The sequence below is a fragment of the Delphinus delphis genome, chromosome 3 (assembly GCF_949987515.2).
Source record: "Delphinus delphis chromosome 3, mDelDel1.2, whole genome shotgun sequence".
Classification (NCBI taxonomy): domain Eukaryota; kingdom Metazoa; phylum Chordata; class Mammalia; order Artiodactyla; family Delphinidae; genus Delphinus; species Delphinus delphis.
The window spans coordinates 53,641,644-53,661,577 of record NC_082685.1 but is presented as its reverse complement, the minus strand read 5'-3'; the positions used below and the strand labels follow the sequence as shown (position 1 = coordinate 53,661,577).

The 19,934-nt window shown below is 37.0% G+C and overlaps 1 protein-coding gene across 6 annotated transcripts in view; it reads right to left on the bottom strand.

The window, feature by feature from the left end:
• The window catches only part of NR3C1 (nuclear receptor subfamily 3 group C member 1), a 130,645-nt gene that overhangs the window by 42,018 nt on the left and 68,693 nt on the right, over positions 1-19,934 (bottom strand). The gene's annotated exons all lie outside the window — the stretch shown is intronic.

Genomic DNA, 19,934 nt, shown 5'->3' with positions numbered 1-19,934 from the left:
TGAGGGACATGAGTTTCAATGAAGGGAGGAGTAATGATGTTCTAGTAACAGAACACTAAGACCAAGAGTAAGTAGCAAGCACAGTGAGGAGAAAACTTTTTTCATTACATGGTTATTTCTAGAATGAAGACCTGATTTTGTTCTATCTGATGCTTTCTTCTTAAGAGCACACAAGAATAACTATGATTTAGTACATGCAGAATTATGAATGTGACATCTTCAAATAAGGCAAGAACAAAATTTTTGAGCTTGAATCTCAGTTGTGATTAATTTTTAAGAATGTCCTTTCATGACTTGTTTTTTCTCATATACCAATGTATTTGTAGTTTTACTTGGGTTTTATTTTTAGGGAGTGGGGTGGTAATACCTTGTCTTCCTACAGTGCTACTCAGTGGGTAACTTAGGAGTCAAGTCCCATAGCTGAATGCTGTGGTTATTATAATTATTTGTAATTCCATTATAAGCTTTAATTGGGGCTTGTACCTGCATCTTTTGTATTTTGTACGTTCAGTTATTTGGACTTCGGGAGTCCTCTTTGGTTTTAGTCATGTGTGTCTACTTCGTAGATTTCACCAACTGTGGTCTGTTTTGGGTTTGTACTTTAATTTAGAATAGTGTTAAGTTGATGGTTTGTATTTTATTTCATTTTACATTAGTTTGAAGGAAATTATTTAATTTTTGGATTCTGGAATTTTGATCATTTACTGTAATTTGTAATATAACTGCTGTGAAACGCTTGACAAGAAAAAAACGCTGTGCATTTCCACCTCAACTACAACCACCACATATTTCTAAATATCTTACTCTGTTCTCAGAGACCTGACTTCCTCTCACTATACTTAGTAACCCTTAGTACTTAGTTGCCAATTCCAGCTCTTTTCCACATCCTATTTATTATTCCCTATGATGTATGTTTCCCTTTCTGTCCACTCTGCCTCCATCTTAATGCATGTCTTCCCTCACCTCCTGCCTTAACCACTGCAGTGGTTTATACTAAGTAGTCCTCCTGGCTCTGGCTGCTTCTCTTTCCATTATGTCCCCTACAACGCTAAAACTCATTTTTCTCATCATAATTAAAAATCTCCGAGGCCCTTCCGTGTAATAAGCAGTACAAGCCCAACATGGTCCACAATCTGGTTCCTCTTTCTTTCTCCAATTATATGTCTTCCCACTCCTCTACACGAACCATTTGGTTTCTTTATCACCTTAGGGATCCTATATTCCACAAATATTTATTTTTTATTTAATATTTATTTTGTTTATTTATTTGGCTGCACCGGGTCTTAGTTGTGGCACATGGGATCCTCCTCATCATGTGCGGGATCTTTTTTAGTTGCGGCAGGAGGGATCTAGTTCCCTGACCACAGATCAAACCCAGGGCCCCTGCATTGGGAGCGCAGAGTCCCATCCACTGGACCACCAGGGAAGTCCCTCTACAAGTATTTATGAAGGGACTACTATGTGCCTCATTTCCCTCGAAGCTTGTCCTGAGATCTCTTCTTCCAGCCTGGAGTGTCTGCCGTGGCCTTTCTGATCCAAGACAACCTCTAGACTCCCTTAAACACTGCCATGTAGCACTTTACACATGGTATCTTTTGATTTATATTTCCATCAATAATTCCTTTTAGGTAGGGTCCATGTCTTAGGTCTCTTATATCACCAGCATCTTGTTACAGTGTCCAGTATATGTTATTTTATTTAGCTTACTTATATGTTACATCTTTTTATACTCTGCAAAAGAATCTGAGGCAGCTAACATGTTAACTGTATTATGAGTACAATCTCATAAACATCTATCACCTCACTACTACTAGGAGCCACTCTGCAAGCTCTTTCTTTCTTTATATACATTATCCCCTTTAATCCTCTCCACAAACGTACGAGGTGGGTACTGTTTTCAGTGTTTTGCAGATGAGGAAGCAGATTTAGAGAAGCTGACTTGCCTACAGTGACACAGTGACTAGCAAAGTCAGGATTCAAATGCCTAGCTTTCTGACACCAAAATCGGCGTTCTCAACCAGTATTCCACCTCCCTCCCTACAATGAAGTGGCAAAACTGAGAAGATGAGGTGGATCTAGGTCTTCAAATTGAGGGATGAACTGCCTTCTACTTTGAGGGCTGTGGTTTGATGTCTCAGTGATATACAGCAAAAGGAAGCAAATTCCCTGTGCCTGCTTCCGAACATGATCTGCAAAAGATTTCTGGCCAAATAAGGATTGCCAGAGCAGGTCAAATAGGTAAAAACAATTGCCTTATAATTGTGCGACAGTCTGTGTATCATTTGAAAATTTAGTCACACTAATGTATATCTCATACTGTACAATTAGCACAATTCCTACTAAGATGTTTATAAAATCAAACAAAATGCAGAACAGCTGTGTCTACATTCATTTTTATTTTAGTATAAAGGAAAGAACAAAACCCTCAAAACCAACCTGAACTTGGTCTAAAGCCACATACTCCCACCTTCAGTCAAAAGCCAAGACTTGATTCTAAATTAGATTCTTACATTAGTATGAGAACTTCCTTACTGATATGCATTTCCCTCAGGTTTTGCTGATGATGCTCTCACTTCACACCCTGATTCTAAGATATCCACTGAAACAATTTAAAGGAATAATTTGAAGTATTTATATACAGTGAGAACATTGGTGAACTTGTCCCTAGAAGAGGAAGGAAGAAAGGAATAAGAAATTAGTCTCTGGAATGATGTAAAGGTTACTTATTCCTTTCTTCCTTCCTCTTCTAGGGACATCTGCAATGCAGGCAGTTAGATGAAAAATTTAAGACTGGGAAGGTTTTCAGGTAGGTGGAACAAAACACTCCCATCATAGTAATAATCGTATTGGACACCAATTGGTTGACTTTTAGTTCTGCAAACCAAGATCCATGGCTAAGGACTTTAATAAATGTATTATCTCAAATAATCCTTACCACTAGTCCATTTTACAAATGAGAATACAGAAATTAAGCCAGGTGTTTGGCCAAAGTCGCATTAGCACAATCTGGATTTGAATTCAGCACTGTCTGATTCCAAAATCCAGGCTCCTTACCCTCATCACTGTGTTATCTGGCAGGGACCCGCAGGGTAATATCTGTTCAGCTTGACAGAGTTTTTAAAAGAGTGTGTGAGTCATCAAGTAGATAGTCCTGAGGTAAAGGTAAACATCAAAAATAATTTCTGTTTTTCCTTCTTCTGACTATCCTTGTTATCACAATGAAGTAGAAATTATCTATAATTAAAAAGATACAAAAGTATCCTAGTCACTTCCATTTTTCCTTTAGATTCTTGTTATACTGACTTAAGTCTTAAATTAGCATATTCACATTCTACATTATTAAGACAATGTCACACGAGCCATTAAATTATGAGTTAATAACACAGAGACCTCGTATCAAAAATACAAAAATAGAAATAGAAGTGTTTTGCATATTCAAAACACCATTTTTGCCCTTAGAGGAGCTTTGAAGCAGTTATGCCTGACTACCATATTAGACCTTAGAATTTTTTGAAATGCATTTAATTTTTATGAAATATACTACTCCACCAAAGTATCCAGCTGGGGATATACAATGATGTGAATAATTTCTGTATTAGTTTGAAAAATTCATAACACTTAATAGGATACAGCCTTAACTAGAAAGGAGCTGTCTAGCCACACTACCAGTTTTATAGATGGAAGATTTACATCTATTGACTAGAAGAAAATCATGGACATAAATTAACATGTCCACTGATGTCAAGAAGACTGATAGAGCCAAAAAAAAAAACAAACAACACTGTAGTTATTTAATTTAAAAAAGGTGCTAGGGTAGTAGAATTATATATTCAACTGGACTATATAATAACAGCTACCATTTAGCACTTCTTACGTCTTAGGCACCTGATATATACTCTGTAATCCTCATTAATATCCTGAAAGCAGATGTTACTAATCCCATTGTATAGAAGCATAAATTGAAACTCAGAACTTAGAAATTAAAGCTCAACTAGTTAGAGAACTAGTCCCAGGACCCTTTATACAAAATCAATACACAGAAATCTGTTGCATTTCTATACACTAACAATGAAAGATCAGAAAGAGAAATTCAAGAAACTATCCCATTTACCATCACATCGAAAAGAATAAAATACCTCGGAATAAAACCTACCTAAGAAGGCAAAAGCCCCATACTTGGAAAACCATAATACACTGATGAAAGAAATCAAAGATGACACAGACGGAGATACACCATGGTCTTAACCTGGACGAATTAATATTGTCAAAATGACTATACTACCCAAGGCAATCTACAGATTCAGTACAATCCCTATCAAATTACCAATGGCATTTTTCACAGAACTAGAACAAAAAAACCTTAAAAATTTGTGTGGCGACACGAAAGACCCTGAATAGCCAAAGCAATCTAGAGAAAGAAAAACAGAGCTGGAGGAATCAGGCACCCTGACTTCAGACTATACTACAAAGCGACAGTCACCAAAACAGTATGGTACTGGCACAAAAACAGAAATATAGATCAATGGTACAAGATAGAAAGCCCAGTAATAAACCCACGCACCTATGGTCAATCGATCTACGACAAAGGAGGCAAGACTATACAATGGAGAAAAGACAGTCTCTTCAATAAGTGGTGCTGGGAAAACTGGACAGCTACATGTAAAAGATTGAAACTAGAACACTCTTTAACACCATATGCAAAAATAAACTCAAAATGGATTAAAGACCTAAATGTAAGACTGGATACTGTAAAACTCTTAGAGGGAAACATAGGCAGAACAGTCTTTGACATAAATTGCACCAAGATGTTTTTCGATCCATTTCCTAGAGTAATGGAAATAACAAAAACAAACAAATGGGCCCTAATTAAAATCAAAAGCTTTTGCACAGCCATAAACAAAATGAAAAGACAACCCACAGAATGAGAGAAAATATTTGAAAACGATGTGACCGACACAGGATTAATTTCCAAAATTTACAAACAGCTCATGAGGCTCAATATCAAAAAACCAAACATTCCAATCGAAAAATGGGTAGAAGACCTAAATACACATTTCTCCAAAGAAGACATACAGATGGCCAAGAGGCACATGAAAAGATGCTCAACATCATTAATTATTAGAGAAATGCAAATCAAAACTACAATGAGGTATCACCTCACACCAGTCAAAATGGCTATCATCAAAAAGTCCACAAACAATAAATGCTGAAGAGGGTGTGGAGAGAAGGGATCCCTCCTACAATGTTGGTGGGAAAGTAAACTGGTGCAGCCACTATGGAGAACAGTGTGGAAGTTCCTTAAAAAACTAAAAATAGAGCTACCATATGACCCTGCAATCCCACTCCTGGGCATATATCCAGAGAAAAACATGGTTTAAAAGGATACAGGCACCCTAATGTTCATTGCAGCACTATTTATAATAGCCAAGACATGGAAGCCACCTAAATGTCCACTGACAGAGGAATGGATAAAGAAGATGTGGAATATATATACAATGTCATATTATTCCACTATTAAAAAGAATGAAACAATGCCATGTGCAGCAACATGGACGGACCTAGAGATTATCATACTAAGTGAAGTAAGTCAGAGAAAGACAAATATGACATCACTTATATGTGAAATCTAAAAAAAAAGATATAAATGAACTTATTTACAAAACAGACTCACATACTTAGAGAACGAACTTATGGTTGGGGGCAGCGGGGATAGATTAGGAGTTTGGGATTGACGTGCACACTGCTATATTTAAAACAGATTAACAACAAGGACCTACTGTATAGCACAGGGAACTCTGCTGAATACTCTGTAATAACCCAGATGGGAAAAGAGTTTCAAAAAGAACAGATACATGTGTATATATATATATATAACTGAATCACTTTGCTGTACACCCAAAACTGACACATTGTTAATCAACTATACTCCAATATAAAATAAAAAATAATACTGAGAGGCAAAGTCTAAATCTGAATCAGAATTCAAGTTAAAAAAAATTATTTAGATGTATTTTCAGTTTATTTGAAAAGTCTACTGCTTTTTAAATTTTTAGCACATACAGTAATAATAGACTTCTGGCTAACTATATGGTAGATTAAATTAGTACAACATTATAGTGATAATAGGATGTTAAGAGCTCCTATTTCAGAGAAACTAAGGTCAAGTGATACCCAAAGTAACAGTTACCATAGATCTAGAATTACTACTTTTCACCAATACTCATTTATTATCTATTTACCGTGCATTCTCCAGACATAGATAAAAAAGGGTGACTACATTTTGAAAACACATGTGAATTGTTCTAAAATTCCTTTGCTAAATTATATAATTAAATATCAGTCAAAACATACTGAAAATATAATGTACTATGACTTCAATGTTTATCTATGTACAGATTTTCTCAATAAAATTTCATAAATAACAGTGATAAGCAACATAAGCTATCATATAGTTTCACTTTGCTGAACTTAATAAAGAACAAGCAAGCTTTAATTTTTCTGTAGATTACTGCAGTTCAATTTAGAATATTAGACAAGTAACTTGTTTCTTCTAAAATGGTGTCTGCTAACATTTCAGAAACCATATGGGAATGGGAAAGAAACTCTGAAAGCAAGTGATGACATGATTTTTACTTTAAAAAGTTTTGGGGATATTCCTAGGAGTATAAAAATTTCAAGGGCACGAGCAGCACTTTTTTGAGAACAGATAAATGGGAGCTACTGTTGCAGTGGGAAACTTGCAATCTACAAGCTCTGAATTTGATATGCAATTATGATCAAATAATAGTAATTCTTTTTCTAAAATAATTTGCATAAGATTTAAAAACAAAATCAACGCTGTATTCTCACAAACTTATCTTAAACACTTTATCAAAAGTATTACAAAAATTGTTTTTAACTAAACCACATCCCTTCCTTAAAAGAATAAGAACGTGAACAGTCAGCCATTAGAGAGTGTTTTAAAATTGAGTTCTTATGTAAGCAGTTAGTTCTGTATGCAGGAAACAGAACGTGCTGAATACCAGTGCAGATCTGACATCCCTGTCTGAAATTTCAATTTTTCTCATAGTCCCCAAAAAGAGTAATATAAAGATAATTTTTATTTCTGAAATGTAGTGTAAGCCTGAAAAGAATGAGAAACAGTTTTACGGTAGAGAACATGAAAGACTCACACTTTTCTTGCCACTGCAGTGGGTAGCTGAAATGACTCGTTGACTCTATTTGTGGGCTTGAAGGTCTCATTTGGAATAGAAAATTGCTTTTCTCCCTGCAAGCATCATATGCAGTAGAGTTTTACTTGCTAAGGCGGTTCTAGGTGTGGACTTGGCCCATTTTTCATTCATGTGGGAAAGGAAAACTGAATAAACTCAATACAACTATGATCCCCACACTGAGGAAAACTTGTTACTATGTCCATAAAAAGCCCAAACTATTTTTTCCTAGTTTATTTCTTTATATCTAATCCATAATCTACTCCAAGATTATTGCTTTACATTCATTTAGAAATATACAAGTAGATACATTAAAAAAGTAATTTGCCAAATAAAGCTAAACTGGAAGATACTTTTTAAAATTATAAAAATAATATTTAGTTAAGAAATTTGGAAAACACCAAAAAGTTTAAATTAGAAAAGAAATGCCATCTTACTTTTGTCAGAGAAAACCCAGCAAACACTTCTATACAAATCCTTCATCTTATTTATTTTGGGGATAATACTATAGATGGCTCAGCGTTTTATATGTGAGACATGGTTCATTTGTTGTTCGTTACTTAGCATTTTGAGAAAACGTCCTATATGTCAATAGATAACCTTTTACTACATGATTCTCTGATGGTGGCAAAGTTTTAACTTCGCCAGTCCCTCATTATTGGTCACTCTTTGTTTTTGTTTTTTCACTATTATAAATACCACTGCATAAACCTTTCCAAACAGCTTTGATTATATACTTAAGTTAAATACCTAGAAGGTCAAGGAAAGCCAATGGATAATTTAGGGCTTTTCACACATGGTGTTAAACTGCCTACCCTCCCCTTGGTTCCAGGAAAGCAGGCACATGCATGTCCCTGCATCCACTCCAAACAGAAAACAAATCTGGTCAGCTGTCAAGCGATGATCACTGCCTAGTTCTCTACTGGGGTATTTGTCTTCTCTTGATTTATAAGAATGTTCAGACATTATTTCAACACTTAGTCCACTGAGGATGTATCTATAAAGCCCTAACTTTAAATCAATTTAAAAATATTTCAAGTCTGATGGTACAGTCTATGATGATCAGAGCCTGTACTGTTGCTCACTTAATACTTCTTTTAGCCATATTATTGTTTGAAGTGTCTGTGAGCTTGAAAATAAAATGACCAGCCATCTATAGTTCTGGTTAAAGATGATATTTTTAACGCAAGCTTTTATTTCAGCTCCCTCTGGAGCCCAGTAAAATGAGAGTAATGACATTTGTTTTAAAAGGCATAAACCTCTAAGAATAAAGATAAGAGAAGTGATTTTTTTGTCAATTATACCACAATAGCGCTGGGGGGGAAAAAGAGAAGAGATAATACCAGCAATATTTTATATTGGATTGAGTGTCCTGGGGTCTGTTAAGTTACCAGTGGGGAAAGCTAAGAAGCAACCTAATTAGTATGACAGAACTTCCAAAAAGCTCAGAAACTTGGGTTAAAGGTTGGGTCAAAATCAGGAAGATTGGTTCCAAGTCTGTTGAGCATTTACAGCTTTCTTTGTTAGAAATGGGAGGCCAGGTTATGCGGCCAACTTGCCTGACAAAAACAAAATGCTGGATAAAAAATGTTTTGAAAAATCACCTTAAAAGCACTCGTGAACTGACAAAATGATACAGGATTTAGGCTAAAATCTAAGGAAAAGCACCCCAGCCACTTGTCCTCTGAGAATATTTACAAATTTACGTTTCAAATAAAAGGACAGAAAACCTGCTAGAAAAAAATGGACAAAAAACTTACACAGATACTTTATAAGATAGGAATTCCAAAATTTTATCAGCCTTGTTAGTAATCAGGGAAATGTAAATTAGAACCACTATAAAATACCATTTTACATACACACCAGATTGCCAAAAATTAAACATTTAACAATAAGAAGGAACTGAGTTTAAATGGTACATCACTTTTAAAGGCAGTTTGGCATTACCCAGTAAAGATGAAGACAAGAATATCCTATGATCCAGCAACTGCACCACCTGACATACACCAAGAAATTAATATTCATCAAGACATTAATGTGCATATACAGTAAAATGTATACCAATGCTGACAGCAGCATTTTTTGTTAATAAACCAAAACCAGAAACTACTCAAATGTTCATAATAATGGAACGGATATATAAACAGTGGTACAATTCTAAACAGCAGTGAACTACAGTTAAATATAGTAACATGGATGAATTATGTAATGTAGAAAGAAAGAAACTAGACACAAAATAATACATGTAATATTATTCTATTCATTAAATTTCAAAAGGATGCAAACTAAGATATTGTTTAAGGGTGTATGTATAGGTAGTAAGGAAAGCAAGAAAATAATTATAAGTATCAGGATAGTGGTTACCTCTAGGGAGGGGGAGCAAAATGGGACTGTAATCTGGGAAGGTCACACCGCAGGCTTCCAGGGTACTGGCAATGTTCTTTTTCTTTTCCTGCATGATACTGACACAAGTGCTAGCTTTATAATTATTCAATAAATTGTATATATGTGTGTTTTGTTTATTCTTATGTATGCTTTGTTCTATAGTAAATTCTTTTTCAAACTCTAAGTAAAATAAATAGGGAAAGGCACAAATAACTTAATCCCTATATTACATCTCCTATTCCAATCCCTGATGATTTCTTTCCTTTCGTTGTCTACATTTTCTCTTTCTGGAACTCTTTGGTCCTCTCATTTTCTCTCCTATTTTCCATTTCTTTGTCTCTTTGCTCTTATTTCTGGGTTAATATCCCTATCCTTCTACTGAGCTTTGCATCTATGCTGTCACCTTTTTAATTTCCAAGAGTTTGCTTTTATTCTCCAAAACGTCTTCCCTTTTTTAAAGCCCCTTACTCTTATTTGATGAATGCAATATTTTTCTTATCTCTGAGCATATAGATGATAGGTTTTTGGAAAGTCCCTTCTCTCTGCATATTTTCTGTTTCCTCCAAGGTGGATTCCTCTGTTATTCTGATCCCAGTTTTTGAAACTAGAAGTTATCATCCTTCCTTTCACCCTATCTATCCCCTCCTACACAGAAGATTGAAGGCCTTTCTCTGTAAAGAGCAAAATAAAAGGGCTCTGGAATGAAGGATTCCAGACAGAGCTGAGGGCAGAGGTACCTTACAAAAAACAGGAGGATTAAGTGAACTGTTACATACGCAATATCCATGGAATTTTCATATGGTCTGAAGAACAGAGAGGTAAAAAAGACTTGATGAAAAATTAATAGTACTTAAGGGACCTGAGAGACGATATCAGATGGCCTAACACACATGTAAATGAAGTCTCAGAAGTGGAAGACAGTGAGAACGAAGCAGAAAGATATTCAAAGAAATACTGGCTAAAAAGAAATTGGAATAAATCAATACATTTAGTATGGTGACAGAGCACAATATACAAACATCAACCCTCTTTCTATATATTGCAACAAACAATTCAAAAATGAAATTTAAAATTAATGTCACTTATGAGTACAGCAAAACAAATACATATATATACACACAAAACATAGGAATAAATGGGAAAAAAAGGTAAGAGCTCTAAGGGAAAATTAGAAAACATTGTTGAAAGAAACTAAAGAAGATCTAACTAAATGGAAGGATATAAAATGTTAGTTATGTGTGTTCTCACCATATTGATTTATAAACTGAATGCAATACCAATCATAATCTCAGCAGGCTTTTTGTGTGTGTGTAGAAACTGACAAGCTGACTCTCAAAATTTACATGGAAATGCAAAAATTTAGAAGATCCAAACCTTGGTTCTGCCTTCTGGGAGGGTTAAATATTTTGAAAGATGGTATCATTCATTTACCAAATATTTTTGAGTGCCAGCCATTAAGTATACATAATGAAGGCAGCTCATCTATTAAAAATGAAACAACTTTTCAATCTGTGGGCGTATGCAAAACTCTTCTTTCAGATGTTTTCTAAGCTCTTGTAGTTTCAAAATATTAACCTATATTACTTGGTTAAGTCAAAAGCCTAAAATATATTAAACAAGTCATTGCTCCAAAGAAAAAAATCAGCAAAAATTGACCGTAGAATGTTAAAGGAAAGCAAATCAAAGGAAAGTTCCTTTTGCCAAAGGCTTGGTTGGATGGGTTGACTCTGAATTATAGTTGTTCTTTAATTTATGAGGTTCTCATTTGAGTACTTTAAAAAATTAAAGGTAAGTGCTCTGATGGCTTATAGTAAAAGGAGGTGCTCTACTTAAGCAAAGTCATTAGAACAATAGTGAGTTTGAACAGAAGAACTGAAAACAGAAGTCAATCACTCAGCAACCAGAATGCCAATCTGTACAAAAGTACAAAGAACTACATCCACCATTGGTCTTTTCAGGGACATCTGTATATACTGTTCACAGCTGCCCTAAGGAACATGCCTTTTCAACGCCAGAAGACAAGTCTTCTAACTGCCAAAACTCTTTTAACAGGACATATGCTTCATATCCTTTAGTATTAATATAGTTATTTTGCTTTACAACCAGAAAGTTGAAAGTGAAAGGACATTAAATACTTAATATAAACCTGCTCTTAAATATTCTTAAAGAATTATTATTCTTTCATTATTAAAGTAGAATCCTTGGGAAAGAAAAGACCTATTTGAAATAAATTATGACTGAATATAGCATTATTCAATTTACAACAGATAATATACACAAACGCCCTCAATTTTTATTATGAACTGAGCTGAAATGTTCTTACTATGGAACGTTTGGGCTTGACATGACTAGAGTTTTGTGGCAAAGAAAACACAGAGAAGGAAAAGAGGAGAAATGAATGTCTTTCAGCACATCATGTCCTGGCTCACACCCATTTGATGCTTGTCCAGGATGACGTGATTGATGAGTCATAAGCTCTTCTACTGACGCCACGTTCAAAATGACAAATTGGTCACTCAGACCTTCCACAGGAATCCAGGACAGCCACAGTCAAAACAGTATGAATAACAAAGAGGTGCCTTGCAGGTGTTTCACAGAAAAAAAGGCTCTGAAACATGTTCTAACAGAATTTCTTTCCTTTTGGTTACCTCATTTAATCTGTTAATTTGCTAATTTAATCTACAATTAATTATTGTTAATTTTCACTTAATATGTGTTAGGCACTGTGCCAAATGCAGCACAGGAATTATCTTGATTATTTTCATCTTGGTGACATCTTTCAGAATGAGCTCTACTACTATCCTCACTTTAAGAATAAAGAAACAGGGCTTCCCTGGTGGCGCAGTGGTTAAGAATCCTCCTGCCAATGCAGGGGACATGGGTTCAAACCCTGGGCCACGAAGATCTCACGTGCCATGGAGCAACTAAGCCCGTGCGCCACAACTACTGAGCCTGTGCTCTAGAGCCCGCAAGCCACAACTACTGAGCCCACGTGCCACAACTACTGCAGCCTGCACACCTAGAGCCCGTGCTCTGCAACAAGGGAAGCCACCACATGAGAAGCCCTCGCACCGCAACAAAGAGTAGCCCCCACTTGCTGCAACTAGAGAAAACCCGCACGCAGCAACCAAGACCCACCACAGCCAAAAAAAGAAAAAAAGAATAAAGAAACAGGCTCAGAAGGTCAATTGTCCAAGGCCACCAAGGTGGTAGCTCTTTGAGAACTGGAATCTAGATTCTCAGACCTCTTGCTGAGGAGCTTCTTTACTGAGTTCTGTGCTCCTCTGCATTTTGATGACAGATCAATAACATTTACTATGCATACACATTTGAAGAATCAATTTTTAGGAGAAATTGGAAAAGCTGTGACAAAGCGAGAGAGAGGCATGGACATACATACACTACCAAACGTAAGGTAGATAGCTAGTGGGAAGCAGCCGCACAGCACAGGGAGATCAGCTCGGTGCTTTGTGACCACCTGCAGCGGTGGGATAGGGAGGGAGACGCAAGAGGGAAGAGATATGGGAACATATGTATATGTATAACTGATTCACCTTGTTATAAAGCAGAAACTAACACACCATTTTAAAGCAATTATACTCCAATAAATATGTAAAAAAAAAAAAAAAAAAAAGGCAGTAAGAGAAAAATGTTAGCAAAACCAAGAGAAGGAGATGCCCCAAAATGTTCTGAGATGGATCCAGAAAGTCCTGAGCAAGGAAGGAAGGCTGACCGAATTCTTAACCAGGAGCTATAGGAGATAGGAAACGTGCTATGTACTTCGGGTCACAATGAGAAGTTAGATAGACACAGATTCTGTTTTCATGAAGCTTCTATAGCCCACTATAAGAGACATGCAAGGAGATGGGCAGTTATAATATTCTGTGGTTCACGCTGCCATGGGAGAATATGGAAGGACCTTTAGGTAGAGAGAGGTGTCGGGGAAGTGTTCCTGGAGGAGATGACATCAATGCTAAAAGCTGGAAAGGTAAGGAGAAGAGGGAGTGAGGTCAAGGGAGAAAAGGTAGCGTGTGCAGAGGTCTTTTGATACAGAGTATGGCTCTTTTGGGAACCTCAAAGTAAAGACAACAGAACAGGACCAAGAAAGGTACTAAAGAACAGTAGAAAATACTGTCTAACCAAGGTCCCAAGAGATCTGGAAGCCATGAAGTGCAAACGTTAGATAGCATCTAGGGAAAGGTGGTAAGACAGAAATTTTAGTAACAAATGGTCACAGTGCATTTTCATATTTAGAAAGGCACAGCATTTTAGTGCAAAGCAGATCCCTGTCCCCCCATTCCCAGAAATGGGCAACCAGAGAAATTCCAGATGTCTTACCACCAACTCACTGAGTGACCATCGATAACTCATTTAGCTTCCCTGGAATTCCAAGCTCCCTCTTCTGGGACTCACAGATAAAGCCACTTATCTTGCAGGTAGCAGGAGCTGCACCTGATACTTTTCTCAGGATTCTTTCAGTTCTAATGTCCATGATTCTCTAACTCAGACATATAATGGCAAACAACCAGAGATGAACAGCAACAATTAACACTATCTTCGTGAGAACCAGTAATAGCAGGTGTGTATTAAGGACCAAGCAATGTGAGTGAACTTGACATTCCTTACCTTAATCAATCTTCACCGCTGCCACATGAGGTAGGTACTATTACTATCCCCAAACAGACAAGGAAAATGCAAACTCAGAGAAGTTACCTGTCCAAGGTCATGTAACTAGCAATTAGTGGAGCCAGGTTTCTCTTCTAGGCATTCCAGCTACACAGAGTCCATGCCCTTAACTAGCAGCACGTGCTCTATGCTGCCTCTCTTTTATGCACTGTTAGTAGCAATAGTCCCAGTACTGTCATCCTGTGTATATTGATAATACATAACCTTTTCAAAGTATTTTCACATTAGCAATTTGTCTTATTTTCATAATATTCTTGGAAGGTAAACAGTATTCTTATCCCTATTTAGAGATGAGGTAACTGAAGCTCTGCAAGGTCCTGAGGGATTTAGTGATGGCACTAGGACTAAAGTCCAGGTTTTATGATCTCCATTTCTGTGCTCTTCCAAATACAGCAAGTAATATAGATTTAAAAAGCCAACATTATAGAGAGAGAAATTGCATATGTTCTCCCTCAACTGTTTGTGGTTAATTAATTTATAAAAGCACAGTTAATAAAAAGCATTTACTTTTATAAATCAATTTTAGGCTAGCATTTTTTCTGAATTACAGTTTTATTAATTATGTTCCCGTAAGGTATAACATGGAGCAGTCTTTAAGTTACTTTACTGTGATATAGTACTTAGCATTTAAATATTACATTATTACTGTATCTAGTTTGGGGAATCCAGACTTTAAAAGGACTAGGATAAATTAGACACGAAAGAGAGAAAAACAGATTCCCAACAGTCTTCCACTACTTATCATCATTGTATAAAAGTTTGCTTTTCTCTAACATGAAGTCACTTCTTAAACTCTACTTCAGTGTATCCTGTTAGCACACAAGTCAACCAAACAGAGCCATAGCAAAATAACAGCAATGATACAATTGAGTAATTACTATGTACTAAGCACTGGTCTAAGTATTTTATAAATATTAGCTCTTTCTAACCCTTAGAAAAACCTTACCTTATTCAATCCTCACTACAACCATATGAGGTAGATACTATTATTATCCCCAAATAGCCAGGGAAAATGCACTCAGAGAAGTTACCTGCCCAAGGTCATATAACTAGCAACTAGTGGCGTCAAATTTCTCATCTTGCACATGCATTATTATTAGCCCCATGTTACGGATGAAGAAATTTAGGCTCAGAAAGGTTAGGTAATTTTCCCAAAGAAAGTGACACAACTAGCAAATATCTGTATCTGGATCCCAGATGAGGTAGACCACTCCAGATGCCACTCTCTTAACCACTATGCTGAACATACAATGTTATACCGTTAATAAAGGGCAGATTATTGAGAGGCATACATTGCATGCTGTCAGAATCCTAAATCTAGGTTATCAAAGTAAGTTACTGAAAAGCTAGAGACAACTGGCAAGCGACTGAGCTGATATCCGCTTGGTTAAATGAGCAGTGGCTGTGGTCAGCCAAGGGGCTATGTCAGGGTCACTGTTTCACTGTTTCCTTTTTTCCCCCTTCCTCACAACAAACTTAAAATTTCGGGCATTTGCCATTTGCAGTATGGCACAGTCTCCTAATTTGTTCCCACCTAGGTCCCACCCACAGACCTCAAATCTTCAATCCATACAGAGTGGTCTCCCGAAGAAAAAATGAGACAGGATGGAAGAGGAAAACAGGTCTCTATCCAGCTACTTTAAAAGTCAGCATCAGTTTATGATTTTTCCATTTACTATGCCATCAATACATTAAAATAATTTGACAAAAGGCCTAGGGCCTTGAACAATATATAGGAAACTGGATTTTTGTGTTTCTATAATAAAATTATAGATCTAGAAAATTTAAATTTCCCAAATTTGGATACTCTCAGGATACAAGGAAAAGACTGCCACCAAAATAACTTTCAGATCCCAGGAGTGGTCAAAATGAAGCATTCTTAAAAGATGTTAATAAAGTATAGCAGCAAAACTGAAATGGCCAGAAACTTCAAAACTTAATTATACTTTTAAAAACTAAAAACGTAGCAAGCAGTTTTTAAATTTAGGGAGAAAAAATTAGAATCAGAAAATCAAGTAAGATTCTTTTATAATTAAAGGTTGCTTGGCAGAAACACAGTACATGTTACAAAGGTTACTGAAAACTGGTTTCTAATGTTACCAAAGCAGCAGTAAGTGGGTGACCTTGTATGTGCTCAGTGTCTTATGATTTACAATACAGGCTTCAGTAAGTAGCACTGTAAAAGACATCCCTTTTCAGAGGAGAAGCTCCTCTTAATAAGAAGTCCCCCCTCCATCTTTTCCTGATGCTTAGATGTAACAGTATATAAAATGTGTATTTGATACAGAAAATGCCAAATATACACATATCCATAAATATAAAAATCTTTTGCAATTATCTTTAACTGCAATTTATTCTAATTGTCTTTTATTAAAGTGGTAAGAAAGTAGAGACTAAAATTCAAAATATTCTCATCTGTTACAAAAGGGAATAAAACCTGTAACATTTTTATAAATTGCAGTCACTACCATTTGTAAGAAATGAAACTGGAATTAGTACTGGCATTTCCCCCTTACTTCTATTAAAAAACAAAGAGAAGGGCTTCCCTGGTGGCGCAGTGGTTGAGAGTCCGCCTGCCGATGCAGGGGACGCGGGTTTGTGCCCCGGACAGGGAAGATCCCACATGCCGCGGAGCGGCTGGGCCCATGAGCCATGGCTGCTGAGCCTGCACGTCCGGAGCCTGTGCTCCGCAACGGGAGAGACCACAACAGTGAGAGGCCCGCGAACCACCCCCCACCCCCCCAAAAAAAAACAAAGAGAAAAAAATCTGCACACGAAAACTTGTAACTTAAGCCAGTGCCACTAGCTCTGTGCCCCAAATCTTATGTTAATTATTTTTACAGGGTTATCACACTGTTAAAGAATTAAAGGCCACCTTCTTCTCTTGTAAATTCCACTTAAATTACATGACATTTCTGATATCTGTCATAGACACGAGAGGGCATACACAATGACTTTTTGGGAAACCCGTTTTACTATGCATAGAAATGGAGATTGCCAAGAGCTTAATTAGGTAGGAACTTTTGGTACCCACGAACTTCAGCTCAAAAAAGCCACCACCTCTCCCTAGTCAAGAATGTGCAATCGCACTCCCATGGTAGCAACTTAGACCAAACTGTACACGGAGGAATATCATTTGGTGAAATGACATCGATACTTTCAGGCAGGTAAAAGCTCTATCAACTATATGCCACTAAAATGCAGCTTTTCGGGCTTCCCTGGTGACACAGTGGTTAAGAATCTGCCTGCCAAGGCAGGGGACATGGGTTCCAGCCCCGGTCCGGGAAGATCCCACATGCTGTGGAGCAATGAAGCCCGTGTGCCACAACTACTGAGCCTGCGCTCTAGAGCCCACAAGCCACAACAACTGAGCCCACAAGCCACAACTATTGAAGCCCACGCACCTAGCGCCCATGCTCTGCAACAAAGAGAAGCCACCGCAATGAGAAGGCTGTGCACCGCAACAAAGAGTAGCCCCCGCTCGCCGCAACTAGAGAAAGCCTGCGTGCAGCAACGAAGACCCAACGCAGCCAAAAATAAATAAATTTATTTTTTAAAAATGCAGCTTTTATGCAATCCCTCAAAAGACAATAGCTTTGCTTTGTAGAAGATAGAGGCCAAGTTTGTTCAGTTAGCAAATACAGCTCTCCACTGCCTGTGCCCAGTCTGCCTTTCCAGGTGGAGCTCTTGCTCCTTTAAGTACACACTCCAGTGTCAGTTTTCAAACTCTGTCCTCTGACCATATTACCTGAATTCCTGTCCATTTGTGTCTTTTTGGTCTGAGGCCCAGACCCTCAAAATACAGGTAGCCTGATAGAGTTACCCTGCACACGATTCTTTAGTATTCATCTCAAATCTCAGGACCTCCGTGAAGGTTTAAAATTTTTTCCAGCTCAAAAGTTATGATGATAGATATCTGTTGATTTTGCCTCACATCGTCAACTCACCTTTCGTATAGCATACTCTGGGACTTCAATTATAAGATATGAAACGTGACTTCTGATAAAACTACTGAAAATGCCCACTGAAACTATAAGCTACAACATTGACTAAAAATCAGGGAAGGTTCTAAGGTAGTGTAAAACTACTTTTAAAAACTGATTTAATGATCAGATAAACTGGTATAGGTGATTCTCAGTATTTGCAGCTTCCGTATTTGCAAGTTCGCCTACTTGCTGAAATTTATTTTTAACTCCAAAATCAATTGCTCACAGTGCTTTCCTGGCCTTTTGTGGATGAGCACAGAATGGTGAAAAATTTGAGTTGCTTAATGCACGTGTTCCCAGCTGATGTCAAACAAAATGACACTATGAAACACTATGTTTCAGATCTCATACTGTAAACAAGTGTCCTTTTTGTGGTATATTTAATGCCATGTTTTTGCATTTTTGTGTTTTTGCTGGTGACTTCCCTGTTTAAAATGAACTGTTTAGTATTCCTAAGCACAAGAAGGTTGTGATGTACCTTAAGAGGAGTGATATAGTATCAGAAAAGCTTTGATCAGGCCTGATTTACAGTGCTATTGGCCATGAGTTCAATGTAAATGAATCAGTGATACTTACTAAATAAGGCAGCTTTAAATAGGAACACACATGAAACGAGGTTACATACTGATAGGTTGGCAAAAATATTGTGAACAAAGGATCATAGAAACCTAACCCTGTATTTGTCCTGGTAGTATCTGGCTCTCAGTATTTGCTAATTCGATGTTCATTGAGAGTACTCTGGAACGTAACTAGAGAGAATAATGAGAACAGACTATATATATCCATATGATGAATATCACACACCCACTGAAAAGAATGATTAGATGAAGGGTCAGCAGTTTTTTTCTGTAAAGGGCTAGACAGTAAATATTATACGCTCTGTGGACCGTGTGTCACGTACTCTTTGTTTACTTGTTTGCTTTTACAATCCTTTAAGTATGTAAAAACCATTCTTGGCTCATGGCTTTTGAAGGGCCAGGTTTGGCTTGTGGGCTGTACGCCTGCCAAGCCCTGATGTCGATCTAGATGCATTATCCATACCCATCCATTATCCTTATCATTATGCATATCCATCCATCTATCCATAAATATGTTCATGCATTTATCCACTGAATCACTCCTTCATTCAACACAGTATTATATGAATATACTTTTTTGTCAGATTAATTGCTTTTCCTTTTTAAAAAAATTTAAGGGCTCAATTTAAAGTCTGTATATGAATATAGAAGGAGAATGGGTTTTACTATACTGTAAATATTTTTCCACAAATACTCCTTGGATTGGCAGAGGAAAACATCCAAATAATTACTTTTCTCTCCATGCATGCCATCCTAGTGAAATTGTATACAAATTCCTAATTATTGCTGAGTAACGTGTGGTAAAAACTGAAATAAGGAACGGGTGGAGGGTAGAAGCTTCTTACACTCAGAAGAATTCTTCTCTTCTTATCCCTCCCAAGTCCCTGAGGAAGGATGGAGAGTCAAAGATGATCATACTGTCTTTTTTTGGTGGTGCTGGTTAAAAAATGTTAGCACAATTTTCCTTAGCTGCACTGCTTTACAAAACACCCAAGCTTCCCCGCTGACACCATTTTCCTTACGACACTGTCTGACGATGGCTACTCCTCCTCTCACAGCTTCAGTCTGAGATTAAAGGCCAAGAAGAG